Source organism: Osmia bicornis, chromosome 14 (genome assembly GCF_907164935.1).
Source record: "Osmia bicornis bicornis chromosome 14, iOsmBic2.1, whole genome shotgun sequence".
Lineage (NCBI taxonomy): Eukaryota > Metazoa > Arthropoda > Insecta > Hymenoptera > Megachilidae > Osmia > Osmia bicornis.
The window spans coordinates 6,941,888-6,964,788 of NC_060229.1; the positions used below are offsets into that span (position 1 = coordinate 6,941,888).

The 22,901-nt window shown below is 33.5% G+C and overlaps 1 non-coding gene across 1 annotated transcript; it reads left to right on the forward strand.

Annotated features, from left to right (window-relative positions):
• Window positions 1-8,639: 8,639 nt before the first annotated feature.
• LOC114878882 lies at window positions 8,640-8,760 on the forward strand. The gene has a single exon (XR_003789819.1). It is a non-coding gene; the product is annotated as a 5S ribosomal RNA (ribosomal RNA).
• Window positions 8,761-22,901: the final 14,141 nt, after the last annotated feature.

A 22,901-nucleotide genomic window follows, 5' to 3' on the forward strand; every position in this document is an offset into this window, starting at 1 on the left:
TGCACTCCATGTGAGCCTAACCGTTGCATTTGATGCATTACATCCAATTTTCGTTGAAGGATTCTTTATAAATTATGCAATCAGCAGTAGCGGCTCGCGTATAGGCACTGTGAAACTGCAGCACCCCATATTTCCACTTGATATTATCGATAACATTTAATATAATCAGTCCTCTTTTTCTTTAATTCTTTCTTTATACTTGTACAATATATAATCCTCAATCTATCGATGACATTAAAAATCTTTCATCTTTTTTTTGTATTCTAATCATATGTTTAAATAATAATTTTAAGAAATAAATGGTTGTATAGTTAAACAAAATGCCAAACGAAAAAAGTGTAATAAGTCTAAGAAAGATTCGAATAATGAGTCGAAATGTAATATAAAAATGTATAATGATTAATTTATTCACACTGTCTATTACCAATTTAAAATTGATTATCCCCTGCCATATAATTCCCTGTTAGAAACGCCTCGTATTTACACACATTCTACTCTCCCGCTTAGATAATTAATAAATATATAGCTGTATCGAAGAAACAGATCAATTATGAAGAATGCGCGCCCACTATTGACGCTCGATAATTCCCCGTTTTTTAAAAAGACCCATCTCTAGAGATCCGAAAGCAAGGAACGCCTAAGTAACGAATTCAAAATTCCATATATCTAATAATAAATTTTAAGCTTCGTAAATAAACAGATTCAGTATTTTTTGTTTATAATTATCAATATTTCAAATTTTACTTCGGTACTGAAATTCAATTTCAAGTACCGTCAAGTCCTTCATGCAAGATTACAAGAATTCGTTCTCAGCGTGGTATAAATTGAAAGAACGAAGAAACGGCTGAATCTTGTTCGCGTCAAGTTTTTTTACCTTTGGATCAGAGGTCGAGCTCGAATTTTGCATTTCTCAGGCCCATAGAGTGACCTCAACCATGTTTCAAAGTTACACGCAGTGGCGATGGCACCGTAATTACCAGTTGCAACGGTAACGAGCGTCAACGTTGTGAAAGTAACTAATCGAAATTGCGGTTAATGGCCAAACCAGTTGATCAATTAATTCCATAGTTACTATATCATTCGTCTACATCGTGCATAGATACTTTCATTAGCCTTTTACAACTTATGAACACACGTGTCGTTTCCCGATTTCATCTATCTATCAATTTCATTCCTTCTTTTTCGTTTATCAAAGGAAGTTAAATGAGTCGTTTAATGTAAAAAGTAGTGTAAGTCCGCGCCGGGTTAAGGGATGGTTCAAAGAGGGCCACAGTCCCGAAATGTACTTTGCAGGGGGCAACGTTATAATCCTTCCATTTATTATTATTTATTTTAATTTAAAGTCGCATCGACAGCGAGGGTCATTAGCGACTTAGCCCGACAGGCTTACAATGTTAGTGGTACATAATAATCATAAATGAGTAGTAAATAATATAATATAAATATAAACATAATATAAACATAGATATAAATATAAATAAGTATAACTCTAATATACAGGGTGTCCCAGAACTGAGGTAGGAGCCGAAGAGGGATGATTGCTAAGATCATTCTAAACAACTTTTTCCTTTGCAAAAATGTTGTTTAAGGCTTCGTTTTCGAGTTATTAACGAAAAACAGTGGCCAATCAGAGCGCGCCCTTAGCGCGGGCCGAACCACGAGAGTGTTGGGTATGCTCTGCGTTCAAACCGTGGTCGTGATTAAGTGCATTGGCACCACGTTGGTATAATAGGACTCGTTGGGTAAAAGTTGTACTGAATAATGAATAAAAAAAAAGGAAAAAAGTAATAGTGTAATTAATAATTGGTTGCTCATGAACAACGAATAAAGTAATAAATGTAGAATGAATAAATCGAATTGACCTAACACGTTTATTCGTTGTTTGATGTGGATTAAAATAATAGACTAACTTTTGGATGATTTAGCAAGTATTGTATATAGTTAAGTACGTATGCCTGATGACATCAATAGATCACGGTAAATCAGTAGCTGGTCACTGTAAAAAATCTCAAAAATGTAGGAGAGGGGAGAAAAAGGCGTTTCGTCTCGGGATCGTCTGTCAGACTCGTCAGTGGGATTGACAACAGACGATCCTTGCCCCAGACACCTATCATACCGCAACTCGGAACTTCTATATAGTCGAACTGCATGCCGGGCGATCGCTTGCGAGAACACTGCGCTTGCGATGTCACTGTCATCTCGCCGCCATCTAGCGGTCCCCGGCTCGAACTGAAGGCGTCCGTGGAGACGATAATCCTCTCTCCCCCTCCACTAAACGCCTACAAAAAAAATCTTGAAAAGTTAATAATCAGTCAATTCACTAGAAATTCACTCACTTGGTACACTGAAGAAGCCATAACAAAAATTCTAAGGTTAACATGACGTCGCAAAATCAGCACTGCAAATATTTCTGCGCACCAACTACAATCCCGCATGAAATTCACAAGAGTAGAGTTTGGAGATTTGGAGGACCTGGATTCGTGCACCTGACTCTGGCAAAGGACAGGTAATATGAATCCACTTGTATTTACGAACGGTTCTAAAGGTAGCCGCACCTTCTACCTAGCAGCGGTCCTATAAAACAGCGATTTAACAGCCCACGATGAACTGTAGTCCGCTAAACGAGTTGAAGCGCGTAGCTACAGCTGCCGGGCATGTTGGTTTAAAAATTGCACCAGCCTCAACGAACACGACACGTGGGACCCCTTTTACGAGTGATTTCATGTTGTGGCAGCCGCAGCGACGTTCTTTGACGAACAGAAACGCTCGTTCAGCGTAACGGAGTTTTAAAAGTAGCAATAAAAGGACCTTCAGAATGGTGTGCGTTGTCTCGTGACCGCGTAGGTAGGACGAGCGGATGCGATATGCATCTGCACTTTCGGGGTGAACCTTGTCACCGTCCCGCAGATTTTTCAGTAAAACCATCAGCTCATATTTCTACAAACATGGTTACAGAATTTCTGAAAATATACGCTGTCTGAAAAGAGTTTGAGTAAAATTTATACAAGATGTTTAACTCTAGAACAGTCACGTGTTGTCGTTGATAGGACCACTAACCCTATTTTTTAGGTACATACACATGATAACACTATCATTATCTATGATTTTTATCATATTAAAGAATATGTACTGTAGAACATCATACACTCACGTTTTTATTGAAAATTTTGCAATAGTTATGTTATTATTGATGTATGTGGTGTAATCAGGTAAGGAGAGAGGTTGGGCCTATCTCCTACCAACCTCAACTAGCTGTTCCCATTAAATATGGATCTTCACCATTTCAAAATTCCAGTATTCAAAAATTTCATATTTTCTATATTTCAGAATTTCAAAATTTTAAACTTTCTAAATTCCAAAATTCCAGGTGTTAAAAATTAAAAAATTGCAAATTTCCAAAATTTTTAAGGAACGTGGTCTACCTCAGAGAGAAGTCCAAGTTACGCTAATGTTTACTTATAAAAGAAGTATGTTATTGTTCTAAGGTTAACAAAAATGGTTCGGTCTAGATAATGATTTTGAGAACTTTCAACTCAATATCATAATTAAGTTATGTATGTATGGTACACAATGGTATACAAAAATCGTAGCTTATTCCATTTATAAAACGGTTACGTAGTATTAATACAACCCTGTACTTTTTCGCTTTTCGCCCTTCCCCCGTCCCTGTTTCCCACCACGAAAGACTTCTCGATCCTCCAATGATTAAAAGTTTAACTATTATGTAAAAGTGTGTTAAATATTATATTAAAATGAGGCAAAGAAAAACAGCAGAAAAATATTTAAATAAAAGTAATGTTTAACCTTATTGGAGATATACTTTTTCATTTTGGTTATGATTTACGTGTATACTAATCAGGTATAGTCTCTGATTCTTTTATCATACTTATTTTGTGTTTGTTCTTATCATTTAACAGATTCAAGATTCTGTGGTACGTATCTTGTTTATACTCTTTACACTGTTTACAAACGATTGTAGGGAAATGGTTTTTAAAACGTGCTATAAAACACGTGATAATAAGCAGACTTAGAGTGCTCGAATGATATGCTGCACTGATAATATTAAGCAATAAAATCATTTCAACAGAATCTTCTGCTTCATTTTGCTTAAATGAGTTTATTGTTCCTCTTGTAATACCTGAAAATTTGTCGTATTTTTAAATATTAACTAATATTTTTATCATATTAAATAAATAATTTTAAAATCTTTACTTTACCATATATTGGGTCATTAAGTATGAAACTTGACAAAGATATAAACTTAGTTTTTTGGGAAGTAAAAATTATTTATTATTAATGAAAGTAAATTAAATGTTAATCGATTTACGTATACATTTATTATAAGCGAATTATGAACCAAAATTAGGGATACGTGTTTTTGGAATTTTTTTCTTTTACCATTTTACAACAATTTTTAAATGCACAATTTTCTCCCATTTCGTGTAAAGAAAACTATTTTATTAAACTTATTCTGTAGAGGGTATCATAATCTTTTATAATATTTTGACTAGCAGTGCTATTATACAGCGTAGTCCAAAATTCATGGTACAAACGGAGTCAGGGTGATTCTATGGGTCAAAATAAGACGAAAATCAAGAATAACGAAATAACGTAGAAGGCTTTATTTTAGAGAAAAATGCGTTTGAAAATTAGTTTAAGCATGCATATGCTTAACTAATAACCGATTTCACGGATTCCACTATGAAACGTTGCTATGACTTTTTTTTAGTTTATTATGTATTTGTTTAGAGTACACTTTTTAGGCTAAATATTTTTCAAAATGATGACCACTTTCTCGTATGCAAAATTGTGGTCTTCGAAATAAGTTTTGCTTTACCGTTTACTGCGTATCCTAGATTTTGATTTCTTCATATATGTACTATCAAGATTCATCGTTTTAAATGTTCATGACTCACAATATCTTCAGAATATCTCTTCACGTTTCCCCACAGATAAAAATCGAGGAAATGCATCCTTCTTAAAAATGAACCCTCCCACGCAATTTCGTTATTCTCGACCTTTTCGTTTTATTTTGAGCCATAGAATCACCCTGACCTCATTTGTGCCATGCATTTTGGACTACCCTGTATATTGTTAATTGTCCTTTTAATAACCAAAAGAACTAGTACAGATATAGGTTTAATACGGCACTAACCACTGCTGTAAGAAACGTGCACTTTTATGACTGTGCTGACTTTGTTAGCTCATTCTTGGCTATAAGACTTTCCTAAGAATAGAATTGAATCGAAACCCTGATCAAATCCGGAACTTTAAAAAAGTTGAAACTTCACTTCTTGTCGTTTCAAGTTGACTATGTTTCGTGATCCACCCCGTATAACATTTGAATTAGACGATTGATTTATGATTTAACATTTAATAAAATATAAGATCCATGACTGTCACTTTTCTGCATTTTTATATAAATTGTAGGCGTTGAGTGAAGGGGGTGAGAGGGTTTCGTCTCCCCGGACGCCTTGAGTTCGGGCCGGGGACGCTAGGTGGCGGCGAGATGATCGGTGACAGTATTCTCGCAAGCGGTCGCCCGGCATATAGTTCGAATATATAGAAATTCCGAATTTCGGTATGATAGGTGGTGTCTGGAACAGGGATCGTCAGTTGTCAGCCCCACTGGACGAGTCTGAAACACCTTTTTCTCCCCTCTCCTATATATATTAAAATATAAATTTTCGAATTTTTTTGGGTTAATATTCTATTATAAAATAACGTTCATATATTGATCGTCTAAGAAATCCTTTAAGAAATATTTATAAAGAAATTCTACATTACATTCATTTTTCCTTGGCAGATATAAAAACGCCCCTTTCACGTTTTAAATCTTCAGAGTTCCATATAGAGGTTGAAACACCGGCGCTAAATCTTGGCAGTATGAAATTTCAAAGTGGAAACTACGATAATTTTCTTCGTAGTAACTCAGCACGAAGATAAAAAGTCATTGGAAATAGAAGGAAAATTACAGTGTAATCTATTGAGAAGGTCGAAAATACAGGCAGACATTGTATGCACTGTTAGCTAAGGTCGCGTTCGAAGTCTGAGTGGCAGACGTTCGACCATATTTTACCAACTCTTCTTACTTCTTTGGCTTCTATGCCATTTGTAGCCAACTCTCTATAACATTTCATTATTACGGCCAAGCCGTTCGTGATTTATCTCGAGGCATACGTTTACGTTCGGGAAAGAAGGATCATGTGGCGCTAGAAACAAAGCGGTCAAGAATGGAATGGTGGACGAAGGGAACGACTCTAGGACGTGGGTAAGAAACTTACTCGTGTGTGGAGTACGCAATTAAGAAAATGAATTCGTGATGGGATTCAAGTTTACGGCTGCGACCCTGTAGATCGGTCAGTTTTTCATCGTTTAACCTTCTCGTCACGGAGCTTCTCGTAATCGTCGATTGCTTTAATTAACCGTTGCGTTATGCTGCAGCAGTTCAGACTTCGCTTCGTGTTTTTTCAAACTGCCTGATTGATTTAGCAAGCAATTTGAAAGAGCAAGCAATTAAACCACTTTGATAAATAACCCTCGGTCGGCGGACCATGGAGAGAGCCCCAGTTTTAATTTAATTTAGTATTTCATATTATTTTCATTTTCTAAATTTTACACTGTTCCTTTAAAAATTGTTCTTTCAAATAATATCCTTGTATATGATTTGTAAGTTTGCATCTCGACTGACCTAGATTCTGCTGCTAGGTTAGAAAAATATTGCATTTTTGGGAATACGTTTTTAAGGTGTCTTTGAGGTATAATACCTTCAAAGAATCAAATTTTACTACAATAAAATTTATTATATAAAAAAGATAATTCCCAATTATTTTGGATCTATTCGAAAAAGTAGATACGATATTTTTATTTTTATATTGCATATATTGTTCTTTTTTAAATTACACTTTTTTAAATTGGAGGGACATAAAAAAGAGGGGCACATATCATCACTACAATATTTAGAAAAGAAGCAAGTTAATGAACATTTTTTTACAGAATTTTACACTCAGCCCTTCATTTTCCAGTACGATATTTCAAAAATTAATCATACAATTAATCCTAAACTTTGCATATACGTTCATTACAAACATAAATTATAATTGCATTAGAAATATGTAAATATATTCAAATAATGATTAAAATGAATATGACAGTGGAAATGCACCAATCGTTGCAGATATTTTTTAATTTATTCTAAAAACTAAGACTGGAAAAGAATTTAATTACACAATTTTATAATAAAAGAAAAATTAATTTGTTGAAAATTAAGAATTTGAAGTTTCTGTATTTTATAAGTAAAATATGTATACATATCAAAAATTTTACCACAAAGAATCATCAATAAAGTAGTTTGTATTTTTCCTTACAATTTCTGTTCGTATTGAACGAGAAAAATCACTTGACATTGCAAGTGCTGCGTTTAGCATTCCTCGCAACGTTTAACGTGTACTCGCATCGTTTTCTGTAATTGCGCGCATCTATCCGCATTCTCTTCAATGTTTCTGAACAAAAAATTCCTTGCGGTTGGCGACATTTACTTTTTTCCTTTTATTCATAAGAAATTGATGCAACTCACAATTTGAGTACTTCATAGTACTTACATTTTAGAAATTAAAATTTTGATATCTTCATTTTAGTATTTTGTATAAAAATTTTGAACCATTCTTGATTTAAAATTAACGCGAATACCTGAAAATACCCAAAGAAAAATTAAAAAACTATTCAACGTATAACCATTCAAGAAGAGTCACAAAATTTGATACTGACGATATGTTTGTTGAAGTAAGTACAGCATAGAAACGTTTTACAAGGATTGTAAGTATTTAAATAACGCAAATGCAGTGCTAGATCAACCAATAAGCAAAATAAGCACGCGTTTAGAACACCTGGGAAAGAAGAGTATTACAAAAATTTTCTAAATTTCAAATATTGTACATAGCATTACTAAGTATTTATGTAAAATTTAATTATGTAATATTTATGAAATGGAAATAATATGAAATACAAAAGTGAATTAGAATTGTGGCTCCTCTCCATGGTCCGCTGTTCGAGGGTTAAGGGCCAAAGTACCCGGAAAGCTCAGAAAACAACAATTCAGCCTGGTAACACCACCCCAATAATGACATATTCAGCCCGTAAGCTGGCTCTCGCTAGCAGGGACGAAGACGAAAAAACACGGAGGAGGGCGCCCTCCGCCCAAATCGTCTAATCTTAAGTCAAAAAAAAAAAAAGCTCAGAAAACAATAATCAATGTTCTTTTATTCTCCAACGAAAGAATGATTAAAGTCTAACTAAATGTTTAAGATACGTGGAAGCACGAGTCTTTCTTCCACTATTAAAAGAAAAGTTCTTAAATTCTTCAATTTCTTAAATTATTAAATTCTTCTCAGAAATCCTTTCTGCAAACATTCCTTTAATGAAAAAAACGCAGATATCTACAAAAATTTCAGTCGAATCACATTTGATAGGTTTTCGGAAATACAGCTCTATTAACCACATTTCAACGCAATCGCAGTACATTATGCAATGGAATATGGAATACCACGAATATGAATAACTAATTATTTTTTTAATTACAATACATTGTATATTTCTTCGGTCTTTAATAGTTTTCTCCTCTAGTACACTCTCGACTTTCAACTAACGGCCATACGACTTGGGACCACTACCGGTTCTCGTCCGATCACCGAAGTCAAGCTAAGTTCGGCGCGGATAGTACTTGGATGGGTGACCGCTTGGGAACTCCGCGTGCTGTTAGTTCTTTTTTTCCTGAATTAAACAAAATTTGACAGCCATAGTACACAAATACTATCGCAACTCATTGCCAGAATATAAAATAAGCGAGCGCGAGAGCGAGTTGATTCAAAGTTGCTTTAGAGTAAAATAATTGCATGTTATTGATTTAATGATATGCAATATGATTTATAATCAACACGTTGGATGCCATAGGGTGACTGGCACCGCAAATTACATATGCCTGAATAATTAAAAGGAGACAATAGAGAAACATAGCAAACAGAATGCTTGAAATTTAAAATTTGAAAATTAATTATTCCTATTCTTAATAATTAGAGCTTCAATATATCCCACAACAAATGCTCATTTTCACCGTAGCAGTCAAGGTGTTAAAAATTAAAAACAATTTTATGAGTGATTCCTCTTTAGCTATTAAATAAAAAAGAGCTCAAAATTAGAAATATCATAGATCTTGTAAAAGTGTCTGTCGAAGTATAAAAATTTTTCGTGAAGCAATAACAGATTCTGTCCAGAAAACAAACGACAGCGGAAGAGAAGAAAGTCAATCGATAAGTAGCGCAGCTTTCGAAAGCGAAAGTCCTCGTTGCTTCTACAACGTGTACTGTACACGCGTTCATGTGTACGATAAAAACATTGAGCAACCGGATGCCGTAGCCCTGGCCACGAAAATCCATTGGCCTCTTCTCGGCTTCCTGCCCAAGGCCTTGAAGAGTTTCGAGTACGCGATTCTATTTTCAAGTGTGCCTGTCGCCGAGCCACCACCGAATCCTCTCTCTGACTGAACGCATTTTTTCGTGATGTAGCAAATTGCTCTAAATTCAGTCCCCTTTCGTGATACTTGAACGCAGAAGCAGCCGTTTGACGTCACAAGGGCTGTGACATTTGTTCGAGCACAAATTGGCGGCTAGTTTGACGGTCATTGTTTGCGTTAACTCTTCGGGCAGATGCTGTTGTCCGTAACCGAAGAGTTATTGCCTGCAACACTATTTCATCTTGTTTTCAAACGCCAGAAATAATTTTTTTTTATTTGAACATTTAAAGCTATATTCAAAGCTTGCTTAGCTAATATACATAATTATAATTATGTATACATAATTATCTATATTTAGATCTCAGAGCCAGAGTGTATTGAGTCCACTTTTTTGAAAAAAATGACGTTTTACGTGTTTCCTGTAACAAATTTTTCACTCTTCCTGATGATAAAAATTATTTTCTAAATAATTCTTCTAAATCTTTAGTTTTTTATATAGTAGTGTAAAAATAATATTAGGTTTGCTTAGCTGTATACAAATGTGCATAATTATTTATGTGTATCTGGACTTCAGAACCACAGTGTATTAAGTACAAGTTTTTGAAAAAGAAAGAAAAAAGACATTTTACATGTTTTCTGTATAAAATTTTGTACTCTTGCTGATGATAAAATTTTAAGTCGTTTAGTTTTTAATATAACAGTGTAAAAATAATATTAAATTTATATCTTGTTCCAAGCAAAACAGTCCACAAAAAATTTCAGGGTCAAATAATTTCAAGTCCAATGTTTGGTTAAAATAATTCTGGACTTGATATCTGCTTCAAAAGATACATCAGAGCTACATAACAGTTTGTGCAGGCTTATGATATTAAATCACACAAGAGAAGATACAAAATTGGAACCATACAGTATCAAAACATGTTGATATTACGTCATTGAAATATTAAATCCATCGTCAAAGCCAGACAGTATCATTTGTTTATTTCAAAAAGCGACAATACCCAGTACAAGATTTTACTTTTAAACAATAAAATGATACATTCTTTATTTCCGTTAAAAAAATTACACACGTGTCTCTAGCGATTCCAAAATTACAAGGCTTTCGCACCTTTGATTTGCTCTTCTTAAAGTTTAAAAAGTGTGACTTAATACGCTCCGGTTCTGGGGTCCAAATATACAAAGTGTATACAGGGTGCTCAATAATGTTGAGGTCAAACTTTAATTCTCCTATTCTTAATATCATTATTAGATAAAAATCACTTCTTTGGTATTAATCTTGAAAGCAAAAGTGAAAATAAATAATTTTTTGGAAATTTTTTAGATGAGGAAGATAATGTATTATTAATATTTTCTAAATGATGATCTCAACCTCCGCCCAGGTCTTTTTAGAGATAAAAGCATCTAGTACAGACTGAAACAAATGAAAAAAGTCTTATCCCCATGTGGGCAATATTGGTCATTGATGACATAAGCAAAAGGGTCTAGTGAAGTCTAGTCGGATACGATGGTCAAAAGTTCCCCCTAAGCTGACTTGCGATGGGTCATTCAGTAGCGTAGCAAGAAAAAAATACTCCAAATTGTACCAAGTTTCAGCCCTCTATCTAGTCGGGGGCGGAGAGGGACGGATGAACGAAAATAGAAAATCACCTTTTTGGTCAATTTCTCCTATTTCACAATTAGTATATGAAAAATTCTGAAAAAAATCAAAGTCATTTCTATTTATGGGGCACATATTATAGAATTTTAGTAGATTTTTATGGATTTTTAAATTGAAACTCCAAGCTATAAAAAAAATCAAAAACCTAAAAACACTGAAAAATGGCGATTTTGTATGCTTATAAAAAAAAGTTTCAAAGATTTGTCGTAACTAACGTCCGTATAATGTTATAACAATGTTGATAGTATGTCAGAATTTTTATTAGATTATTTTGAAAGCCTAAAACTACTCAATTTATCTATGAACTGTAAAAGAAATATATTTGTTTATGAAGGGTAATGCACATAGAAATAATTAATTGTGGAGTTGGAAAACATTTCTAGCTATAACTTTGAAAGAAAATAACAGACTTTATTGTGTTATTAATAGAAAAAAATATGTCATTCAGCAATTATATAATTTCAGCAGATGCTATACATAGAAGTACAGTAGATGCTCGCTAATTTCCCGCCATATAATTCTCCGTTTAAACAAGCGCATGAACTCGGCTCTTTTATCTAGATAGTCGGTGAATGTATAAGTGCGCCATAGAAAGAAAAGAAACAGTGGAGAAGGCAAGTATGCCATTGGTGTTCGATAATTCCCTATTATTTGGAAGTGCTTACCTCCAGCCTACGAAATGCGGAAAATTATCAAGCGCGTAGAGTACTGTAATTGCTTTTTGAATCTTTTTTAGGAGTTTTTTTTTAAATTGTAAATTCTTTTGTTTATTGCTGTTGAATGGTATTATATTTGAAAAATGGAAAGAAAGAAAAGCTGTAAGTGCCACTTAAAAGAAAATTATTTTTCCTGAAATGGAAGTTTATATAAAAGTCGTCAGTAAATGTGAATGAAGATGTTATTACAATTATTCATACAGTTTTAAGCATTTCTAGTAAATGAAAAAAAAAAAAATAACAGGTTGATGAACAAAAAATTGTTTTCCTCAGAATTTTAGCATTTACAACCTTGTTTATTTTCACTTGTCATTTTTCTTTACAATCAGACAATAAAGTCTGTTATTGTACTACAAAAACATAGTTGAAAATGATATATACCTGCAAAATTAATGATTAGATAGTGGATATTTATGCAAATATACATTTTCTAAAAATACATTGAAAAGTATTTATTTTGTAACGCTAATTTGAAATATTTTTTACGTTCAGAATATTTTATTTTACTTCTTTATTTTTAGCTCATGTTTAACATATATTTCAAATATTTCCATTTGTCATGAATACATAAATTATCCGCAGTCCGTTAATGATTTTTTGTAGCGATATTTACTTGGACTCTTTTCTGTTTACTCCATGCTTTAGAAAATCGACTTCAACTTTTTTAAAGATTAATTTTTCAGTTTAATCATATATGTAGGATACCGGTGGAAAAATGCGTTTTCGTCTCGGGATCGTCTGTCAGACTCGTCAATGGGGCTGACAACAAATAATCCATGCCTCAGACACGTACCATACCGCAATTAGGAACTTCTATTCAGGGTGTCCCAGAACTCGCATTGGCCCCGTGAAGGGGTGGTAGCTGGGGTGATTCTGAACAACTTTTTCCTTTGCAAAAAAGTTGTTTGAAGCTTCGTTTTTGAATTATTAAGGAAAAATACTGACCAATCCGAGCGCATATAGCGCGCGGGCTCAGGGGCGGCAGCGTTTGCTACGAAAGCGAGGCTTGACGTAGATCACGAACGAACGGCTCGGCACCCTGTTGGCATAGCACAATAAAAAAATTGAACTGGTCGAACATTTTTAGTTGTTGTTTAAAATGAATACGAATCTTGTAGCTGTCATAATGTAAAAAAGGAAATTCTAAAGATTCTAAACAACAAATAAAAATGATTGAAATGGAATAATTAATAAAAATTTGAAAACAATTTAAATTAAACTTATCCATTCGTTCCTAAATTAGCGAATGGCTAGCTGATCATTGAACTCCCTCAAACACACGGTCACTATCACTTTTTACAGAATTTTCTTTCAGGTAAATAAACATTTTTATTCACTGTCACGTTGCTATTGCACTGGACACAAATGAAAAACATGTAATATTCCGCACTACTTCGTAACGTTTTCGCAAGATTCGTATTCATTATTTTAAACAACTAAAAATGTTCAACCAGTTCAATTTTTTTATTGTGCTATGCCAACGGGGTGCCGAGCCGTTCGTTCGCGATCTACGTCAAGCCCCGCTTTCGTAGCAAACGCTGCCGTCCCTGAGCCCGCGCGCTATTTGCGCTCGGATTGGTCAGTGTTTTTCCTTAATAATTCAAAAACGAAGTTTCAAACAACTTTTTTGCAAAGGAAAAAATTGTTCAATATCATCGCAGTTACCATCCCTTCACGGAACCAACACGAATTCTGGGATACTCTGTATATTCGAACTGCATGCGGGGCGACCGCTTGCGAGAACGCTGTCACCGATCTCTCGCCGCCACCTAGCGGTCCCCGGCCCGAACTAAAGGCGTCCGGGGAGACGAAACCCTCTCGCCCCCTCCACTCAATGCCCACATATATACCTTTACTATTAGTTCAATGTTGGGTTGCTACAGTAAAATTAATTATTTTTCTTTATGCAAATAGTGCTTACCATAGGTACAGTATGCTACATATTTAATAAAATGTCTTCCTTCCGTGTTTTTTAATTTTATTTATTATTGGGTCATTAATTACGAAACTTGACAAATGTTGAAAGGTGAACTTTGATGTTTATTTCTCATTCCGAACCGCATTTCATCAAAACAAGTTTTTGAATTTTGAATTTTATCAAATTCTGTTTTACGATGACTGATAATAAATTATTTTTGCTCGCCAAAAACAAAAATTAACAAGTTTATTTACAATTTATCAAGTTTCATGCTCAATGACTTAATAATAATTTAATGATTATAAGCGATACGGGTAATTGTCAGAAATTGAACACTTTCTTCTTATTATTAATTGCAAGGAAATGGAATTCTATTTTCATAATATCAACATTCCTAAGAATTTAAATATTTTCTATTAAAATGTTGAAAGATTGTGTTAAATTATCCTAAATAGTTTTTTGTCAATCTTACAACTGAATGAAGTTTAAAGTAAACATCTGTAAAAAACCACCAAACATGTCAATAAGTGATATGAATTTTATTTTTATCCAAGACTTATAATCTCGATTTAGAGTACTTGTCGTCTCGTTTATTTAACAAATATTTATAAACAGCTCTGAATTCGAAAACGTGCTATCATTGGAATGTCATTTAGTACCAGTTAGTGCATTTGTCCTTACTTCTTTAGCATGTTGTTTTGACTGACGTATTTTGTAGGTATCTTACCTTAATACTTTTAATCGCTAATGACTTAAGAATATATTCTTATGTATACTCTTAAAGTTACTGTTTTTAGAATTTTGCACGTACAGGAACATCATTTTCGAGTTTTTAAATTTATAAATTTTTCAATTTTCAAGTTTAGAAATATTAAATTTTCAAATTTGAAAATATAAAAATTTCAAATCTTCACATTTACCAACTTTCAAATTTGCAAATTTAAAAACATCGAAGTGTGTGAATTTAGAAGTATAGTAATTTCAAATATTTCAATTTAGAAATATTAAATTTTCGAAGTTGGAAACATTTAACTTCCAAAATTGGGAATATAGAAATTTCAGATCTTCAAATTTAGTAACATAGTAATTTGAAAACGTAGAAGTAGCAACAGAGATTTTAAATTGCCAAATTTTCAAATTATGAAATTAACTATAAGTGCTCACTAGTGCGCCCTATTTAGTACACGTCCGTACATTGCGCTCTTGCGATTGGTGATGTATTATATTTACCCATTATGTACTACACTACACGTTGGATTTTCAAGATAGGCTAATCTAAAATTAAAATTAGATATTTTTTTTTAAATTAAATATGTGAGGATGATTATGATATGAACTACATTTACTGCAAAGCAACGAAGCTTCGATGATTGATACGTGTTTAAAAAAAAAATATTCGAAAACCAGCTATTTTTGGAAAAAGATTTAGAATAAATGAAATCACTCTACTATATATGTCATTTAGCCTCTCAAACTTGATTTGAATGTCCCTACAAAACCTGTTAACGAGTGCAGCCATAAATCTTCAGATACATCGCACCGAGATGTGTAACCACAGAAATGTTAAACACGTTTGATAAATATTACAAAACGTGACAGTGATTTTATCTTTCATCGCAAATTTGCTCATAAATTTTTATATGTACATACATTTTACCTTGTTTGTTCCGATAAAAAAAGTTAATATGCTTAACCACAAGAACGCAGGATCAAAAGGAACATTAACAAGCGTTTCAACACCCGATGACGTCACAGCAACGAATTAATTAAAGCATTAAATTTACCACACGATTATAAGGAATAATTAAGGTCGGGTATCGAAGCGGAAACTGGTGTTCCCTACGCTGTTCAGTTGAACTATCGTTGTTAACGCTTACAAGCTTAACAGGATGGTTACCAGTTTTTAGAGTACGTGTTTGTTAGCCTTTGTACATCAGGCCGGGCATCAAGGCGATGAAAGTTCGGCATAGAGTTTAATTGGACGCTTGAGAGAAGCTGAAGCGCGGTAACGAGGCAGTAATTAAGCAATTATCCTCACAACTGCTACTTCTTTTAAATACTTTACTTTATTATCGTGTTCCTTGGAAAATCGACGACTCTTCTACGTTTGCATTGATTCAATGTATCCTACTGGATAATGACAGCATTTCAACCCTTTCACTACAATGACACCTAAACTTGTGTATGGGTCTAATAAAATTCTTCAGACTTATTATACATATCCAAGGTGTCCGTGCGGAGGTGCTTACAATTTCTTTATTCTGTAACTATTGATGATACAAAGAATTGTTAATATGAAAACTGTAGAGGTGTGCGAGAGCCCAAAAATATTGGATCGGTTCGGGTCAGGTTCTCGAAAGTATACAGCGTCTACCATTTATCTCGGAACCCGTGCACGCGTGAACTCACGAATGTGGCAACAGCGCAACGTTTGGCATAATCGGCGATACTCTGATCCGAGATTTGATTCGGGATAAGAGTATGTTTGTCTCTCTGCCGATCGCGCTCGAGTTTTGCCAAGTCGAGCCGAGCCGACTCGAAGTTCCACTCCTCGTCGTGCATACTCATATCCCGAACCGAATCTCGAACCAAAATTCGGTCGATTACCAACTTAACTCTAAGGATTTTTACATCGCTCCTCACAATTCTCTACATGACATTATACTTTCAGCAATGGTTTGCAGAGGGCGCATCTATCGAATTTTAGCGCTGTTGCTACATTCATGAGTTCGCGCGCGCACGGGTTCCGAGATAAATGGTAGACCCTGTACAATAAATTCTCGTTATATTGCCCTGTGAGAGATTTAACCTACACATGAATTTTTAGTCTTTTTTACCATCATAGCTTAAGGGGTTACGCCTAGTTAGCATAAGAAATAAAAGTGATGTTTGATTTTTTTTTTGTACGACAAAGTCATTTTTATGTTAAAAATAATATACCATTTAAAAGCGCAAGTACTTAACTTACTCTACAAATTTTTTCATTAAAAAATATTAAAAAATAGAGCAAATATAATTGATCTTAAAGATATCCTTTGTGGTGAGCATATCTCCAAAACAGTTCATATCAAATGAAAAAATCAAAAAGATTTTGTTAGCAGATGACAATAAGCTGTTCGGGAACGAAGAATTTTGCAAATTTCGAATTTTAACAAAATTAAAAACTTTTCTTCTACTCGGAAGATCCTAGTTGAGGAGTTGGCAATCTATGACACGCCACAGGGCTAGCGTTGGGGAGGGGGGAGGGGGGGGGGGGGCAATCGTCCAGGGCGCTAGATCCGTAGAGGGCGCCGCAGCCCGGTGTCCCTAGTTTATTCATCTCTATCCGTTTAGATTAGTAAAGCTGCTATATAGTTTAACAATTTTTACAATCTAACTACAGATTCATCGTTTCATATTATTACTTTGTCTTTTTTTCTTAAAAATTTTGAACCCCTGAATGGGCGCCACGATAATCTTGCCCAGGGCTCCAATATTGCTAAAACCGGCCCTGACACACCGACTACCGAATGATCCATTTAATAATTTCAAGTTAACAGTATTTAACGGGAATCAACATACCTATTGCGGATTAACTACATGTACATCAGAAGTGCTGTCAACTTCTAATACAATCTTACAATTACAAATGTTCTCAACCGTACCTATAACGTTCCCCATTTTTTCTTACGACTTATTAATTACCAAGTTTGCCATACCGCAAACACATACCGTATTTTTAATTTTGCGCCGCCTCTGAAAAGGTTGAAATGTATTTAGTATACTATTTAACGATTAAATACGTTTCATTAATAGCTGTGGAATATTGGTATAAATGAAATAGAAATTATATTACACGTTTTAGCGCATTTTGAAGTCGGTTGTATTTTTTGTTAAAAATTATTTTATTTCACACTTTTTAGTGGAACGAGCAGTACTTGTAGAGTGCTGTAAGGAGGCTTACCGTTCTTATTGGTTAATTGCAATAACGATAGTTATTAACAGTAAGAAGGTACATAAATTTTTGCAAATGGGATCATCGTGGAAAGATCTGCGAGATGTGAAAAGATGCAAAAAATAGGATTTTGCAATAACAATAGTTATTATGTATGCATACTGATTTTCGGTCGACGCGATATGTGTATAGAAATGGTAGAGAATCGGCGACTGCATATTGACCCGTACACCGCCAGAGACACGTAGGCATACGTAGAATTCAATGTAGTAGTAATAATAGTTTTTCACGAATATCTCGGAAACTAAAGCTTTCCGTTAATGTGAAATTGCGAATCGAGTATGAGTGACCGTATGCATGAATGACCTAGCATATAACTAGTTTCTAATGGCTCAAAAGGCAAACTGTAACTATAAATGGAGATAAATAAAAAAAAATTACATATTTTTGTGTACATCATTCGATAGTATTTTTAATACTCTAATAACTGTAGTTATGTCAGAAATAAAATCTGCTTTATGAAAGTTATTCACTTTATGTATCTTATTCTAAATTACTTTGTCCTTTTGAATTGTTTTCGTTAGTGTTTTATTACTTTTCCTTTTACAATAAGCGTTTAATGCCAAGTGACAGGTCACCCTTGGTACTTGGTACACAGTGACCACTTAATGGTGGACAGCTATAGTCACGTACAGTTAGTAACTAAAGGATTAACCATCTGATGGCACTCAGACCTTTCATGACCTTAGAAAAGTATTTTATACAGTTAAATAAATAATTTACTCTATAAGGTCATCGCTACCTTACAAACAATATTGCATAACCTCACTATTTTACGATGTTAATAAATAAAAAATATAGAAAGAAAAGAAAAAATATAAGAAAGAAATTTTATTTAATAATTACTCAAAAATAAGAATTTTAAAATCAAACATTTTAAGCTTTCATGACAGGATACCTCCTTAAACCAAATGTATTAAAAACGTAGATTTTTATTATTCGCTTTTTTATTTTAAATACATGATTTTATAATCAGTCTACTTAAATATACATTTATTCTTAATGAATAAAAGTAAATGAAATTTTTCCTAGTTATTGTTGCATAGATCTTTTCTGTTTTATAACTATAGAATGTACAGTAAACTCTTGTTATATCATTTTCATAGATCATGACGATGGAAGGGTATCCTACCATGTATACCCTTAATGCCACGTGACATTAATATGCTTAAAATTCCATGTGAACATCAAATTATTCAAGTGGCGATATAACGAGAGTCTACTGTATAATAATTTGAAATAGACTCAATTGGTCATTTTTAACAACTGCTTTGACAAAACTTGAATGACCAGTTGCATACAAATTAATTAAAGTAGGAAGAATAAAAATTTTACATTAATCAGTTTCTTTTTATTATTAATAGGTAAATGAAGGTATTTTGGAAAAATTCCATGGCTGTAATATCCACTGTTCGATTCGATCTGGAATGATGTCCAACTTTAAAAAATGGTACAATTGGGGCACTTGTCACTATTTAACCCTTGTAAGACGGATGCTGCGGGGCCGACGTAAATGGATCTACGGTCCGTTTGATCCGTACTTAAAATGACAACATACATATGCGGGCTTGAAGGATGAATTATATATATACAAATTCGGATATAAAAGGGGGAAAACATAGTATAACATAGTGTACGTATGTATTTTAGTATTAATAAGAAATATTATTAAATTACGATCAAACTTTCAAATTTTACTGAAACTTCGAAACATATGAAAAATTACAAGTGGTTCTAATTATTTGACCAGAGGTAACCATAAGTATCTATAGTAGGCTGTTACATATATGGCTGCGTATGATGCTGTAAAGCAGAAAATTGTTTAAACTTTCAAGCTGTCACTTGGAAAAGGAAAGGAAAAGTGTATCATCTTTATAGGATATAATGGAAGGTAGATAGATATTTGAATGCTTAAAAATCTGTGTGAACATCAAGCCGTTTATCTGGCAATATAAAAAAAGTCAGCTGTATGACTTTCGAAGATCCAAGACTTTTCATTATTTTTAAGGATCAGATCCCTAATTGATCTTGGAGGCCTCATGAGGAGAAACTGAAAAGCTGCGGACAGTCCTAGATGGAAAAAAAGGACAGAGCGATTCAAGCAGTTATGTTGATGTAAAAGGGCTTAAATTTAGTGATTTTGTAGTTCAAAGATTTCGAAGTGAAGAAGCAATATTTTCTCATAATTTTGTTTCAAAAATAATCTTTGTATAATTATACAACGGTGTACAGAGTCCGATTTTGGAATTTGACTTTTAAAACTTTTTAAAATGCACTTTTATGCACCAACATTTTTTACAGTTTTCTCAAAAAGCGCTCTGAACCGCGTCTGGTTGTATTACATGACCTGAAACACCTGTATACGTACACCTTTTAAACCACTGAATTCTTAAAGTTAAGACTAGCATTTTTGGATTCGACACATCAAAAGCTATTATGTAAATGGCAATCAAAAATGTCAATAGTTTTATGTCCTATAAAACAAAGTGTTGTCAAAATACACAGGGTGGCCAAAAAGGAGCTTCAGTTTTAATTTCAGCGCCATCTCTTTATTTTTATAGATATTAACATCATTATTTGATAAACAAGTAAACTAAAGTTGGAAATTCTTTTACTCGTGTTTTTTTAGTTTTAAAATGGCGATTGCAAAGATTACATACAGTCTCAAAAAACGTGTGTTTATCATCGCTTAGCGATCAATGATTTCTTTCTCTGGGGTTATGTCAAGGATAAAGTGTATGAAGTGAAGATATCCTCAATGAAAGCACCTCAGTGAAGCACCTCAAAGAAAGAATCACCGAAGTCATCTAGTTGAAAAATTGAGGAAAAGTCGATTTGTATTCACACATGTTTTCCTCACTTTTTAATGGCCAGTAGAAATAATGTTGCTTTCAGATCGAATTGTTTGAAACAAGACTCCGCCACTTATAGTAGTTACTAAGGGAAAACACTTTGAAAACCTTATTCATTAAATTTTCAACGTTTCTGAATAAAATGCAATTTATTTGAATTGAATATCTCTTGTAGCTTTTTATACTGAATTTTTCAAAACTAAAGCTTATTTTAGGCCATCCTGTACCTACATATATTACATATAATACATATGGGTTATTCTCCCATGGCTCATTGTCAGTGGAATGGAAAAGTAGGGTTATGGACATGCGTGGTTCAAAATATCGTTCAATTTGGGAACCGCTGATGTTATATCAGGCAATATGGAGGGAGCGTAAGAAGCTCCTTCTGAACAATATCCCAGATTGAAATGGAAAGTTGCGCGAGATTTCTGCCGTTACAATTGAAAGTGGCCACTTACCGCTTACGGAGCTACTTTCAATGTAATCTCCACGGTGCAGAAGACACGATTGCAGTTCTCGAAAGTCGAGCGACATTTATGTCGACAATAAGACTGCTACTGGTGTTTACTTAGCTGTGGCAGAAAACTCGTCGTTGTTAGTGGTAGTGTTCCATTGAAAGCAGAAACTGTGGCAGGCCGTGGATGGAAAAAGAATTCCATGGAAATTTCCTCGCCTAAATGAAAGAGGAGCTAAAAGCATCTATATTTATAATATTTGAATCAGTTCATTGACAGGTGTTGGTTTTGATCGGAAGACAATGGAATGTTATTATCACTATAATATCATGATATCATTTGTCAATACAAGACACGTAGTTAAACATTCATAAAGTTATGGTAAATTAAAATATAACAGTGCGACGGAAAACAAGCACAGAAAATACATATTAATTTATGGCAATCATCGAATTCCTTAACGAAATCAACCTCTTCCACAAAATCTAAAGTCAACATGGAAGTTTGTCAACATGAAAATGTAGCATTTAATTCTGAAATTATTTCACACAATTTTTGCAAAATGAACTGAAACATATATGAAACTTCTTTTATTGAAATCATAAGTTAAATAAACTATAAAATCTATAAAAAGAAATTATATAGCGTATGAATTTAATATTTATGTATGTATTTTAAAGCTATAAAGTCGTCAAGAAAACAAACGTTTTGCTTTTTCCTATGAAGTTTTGCATCGTGTGTATAATGAATTTTGTTTTAGACGTCGCATATTTTATATTTTTAGAAAGTACGAAAATGTTCGTGCGTCATTTAAGATACTAATTCTTGGGAATTCTCAACTTTCCAAATTTTCTCTTCCCTCGTCACAAAAAGAAAGAAACTATCTCGCAGTGTGGTTTAGTACCGTTCATGTACGAATGTACAGGATGATTCATTTTACTGTTAATCAGGGATTTTCTGGAAAATTGTGAATTTCTTAAAAACAGTATTAAGAAGAAAAATTGTTTATCTTTGAAGATGTTAAAAGATGATGACATCATTTCGACCTTGGATAATCTTGTACAAGCTATGTGAAGGACGGCTTGTATTTTTCAAATACTTAAATAACTTTATTTATGTCTTGTTTATGCATGTTGAGATTTGGCGGTCTAATTTTACGCTTAATAAGAGTAATCCTAAGTTCGATCATTTTTGCTTCCAATGATTCTCTACAAAGGGGTTTAATGGGGCCTACAGTCTTTTTGCGGGGTTGTTCTAAGCTTTCCATTTATTATGTCAAAAAATTCCAAAGTTTGGAATTTACTGTGATTTTGTACATTTTGGATCTAATTGCTTTTGCAAAAATAAATCCTCTCCTTTTAAACTTTTTGAATCATTAAATTATTAAAATATGTATCATTTCGATGTTTTTTCTTCAATCTAATTTATTTATAGATCATTATTTTTCTTTACAAATTAAAAGCTATTTCATACGATTTGGAATAAATTTCAATTATTGCATTAAGTTTATCAAGCAAAAGGCTTTCGAAGATTTTATAGAGCCGGGCCTGGGAAACCTTGATTCGGTCCTGTTAATTGATTATCTAAAGAATATACACAGAAAGTAGAATGTGTGTTACTACATACGAAGCATTCCTAAAAGGGAATTGTCGGATGCGTACTGTAACATCAATGGAATTTTATTCACATTTGAGTAATTTAATGGTGAAAGTGATTAATTCTATTTCTTTAATTTTTAAAAATTGTAGCATTTTTTATAGTTTATCAATTTCTGTACATTTCTGTTTGTGAAATTAAT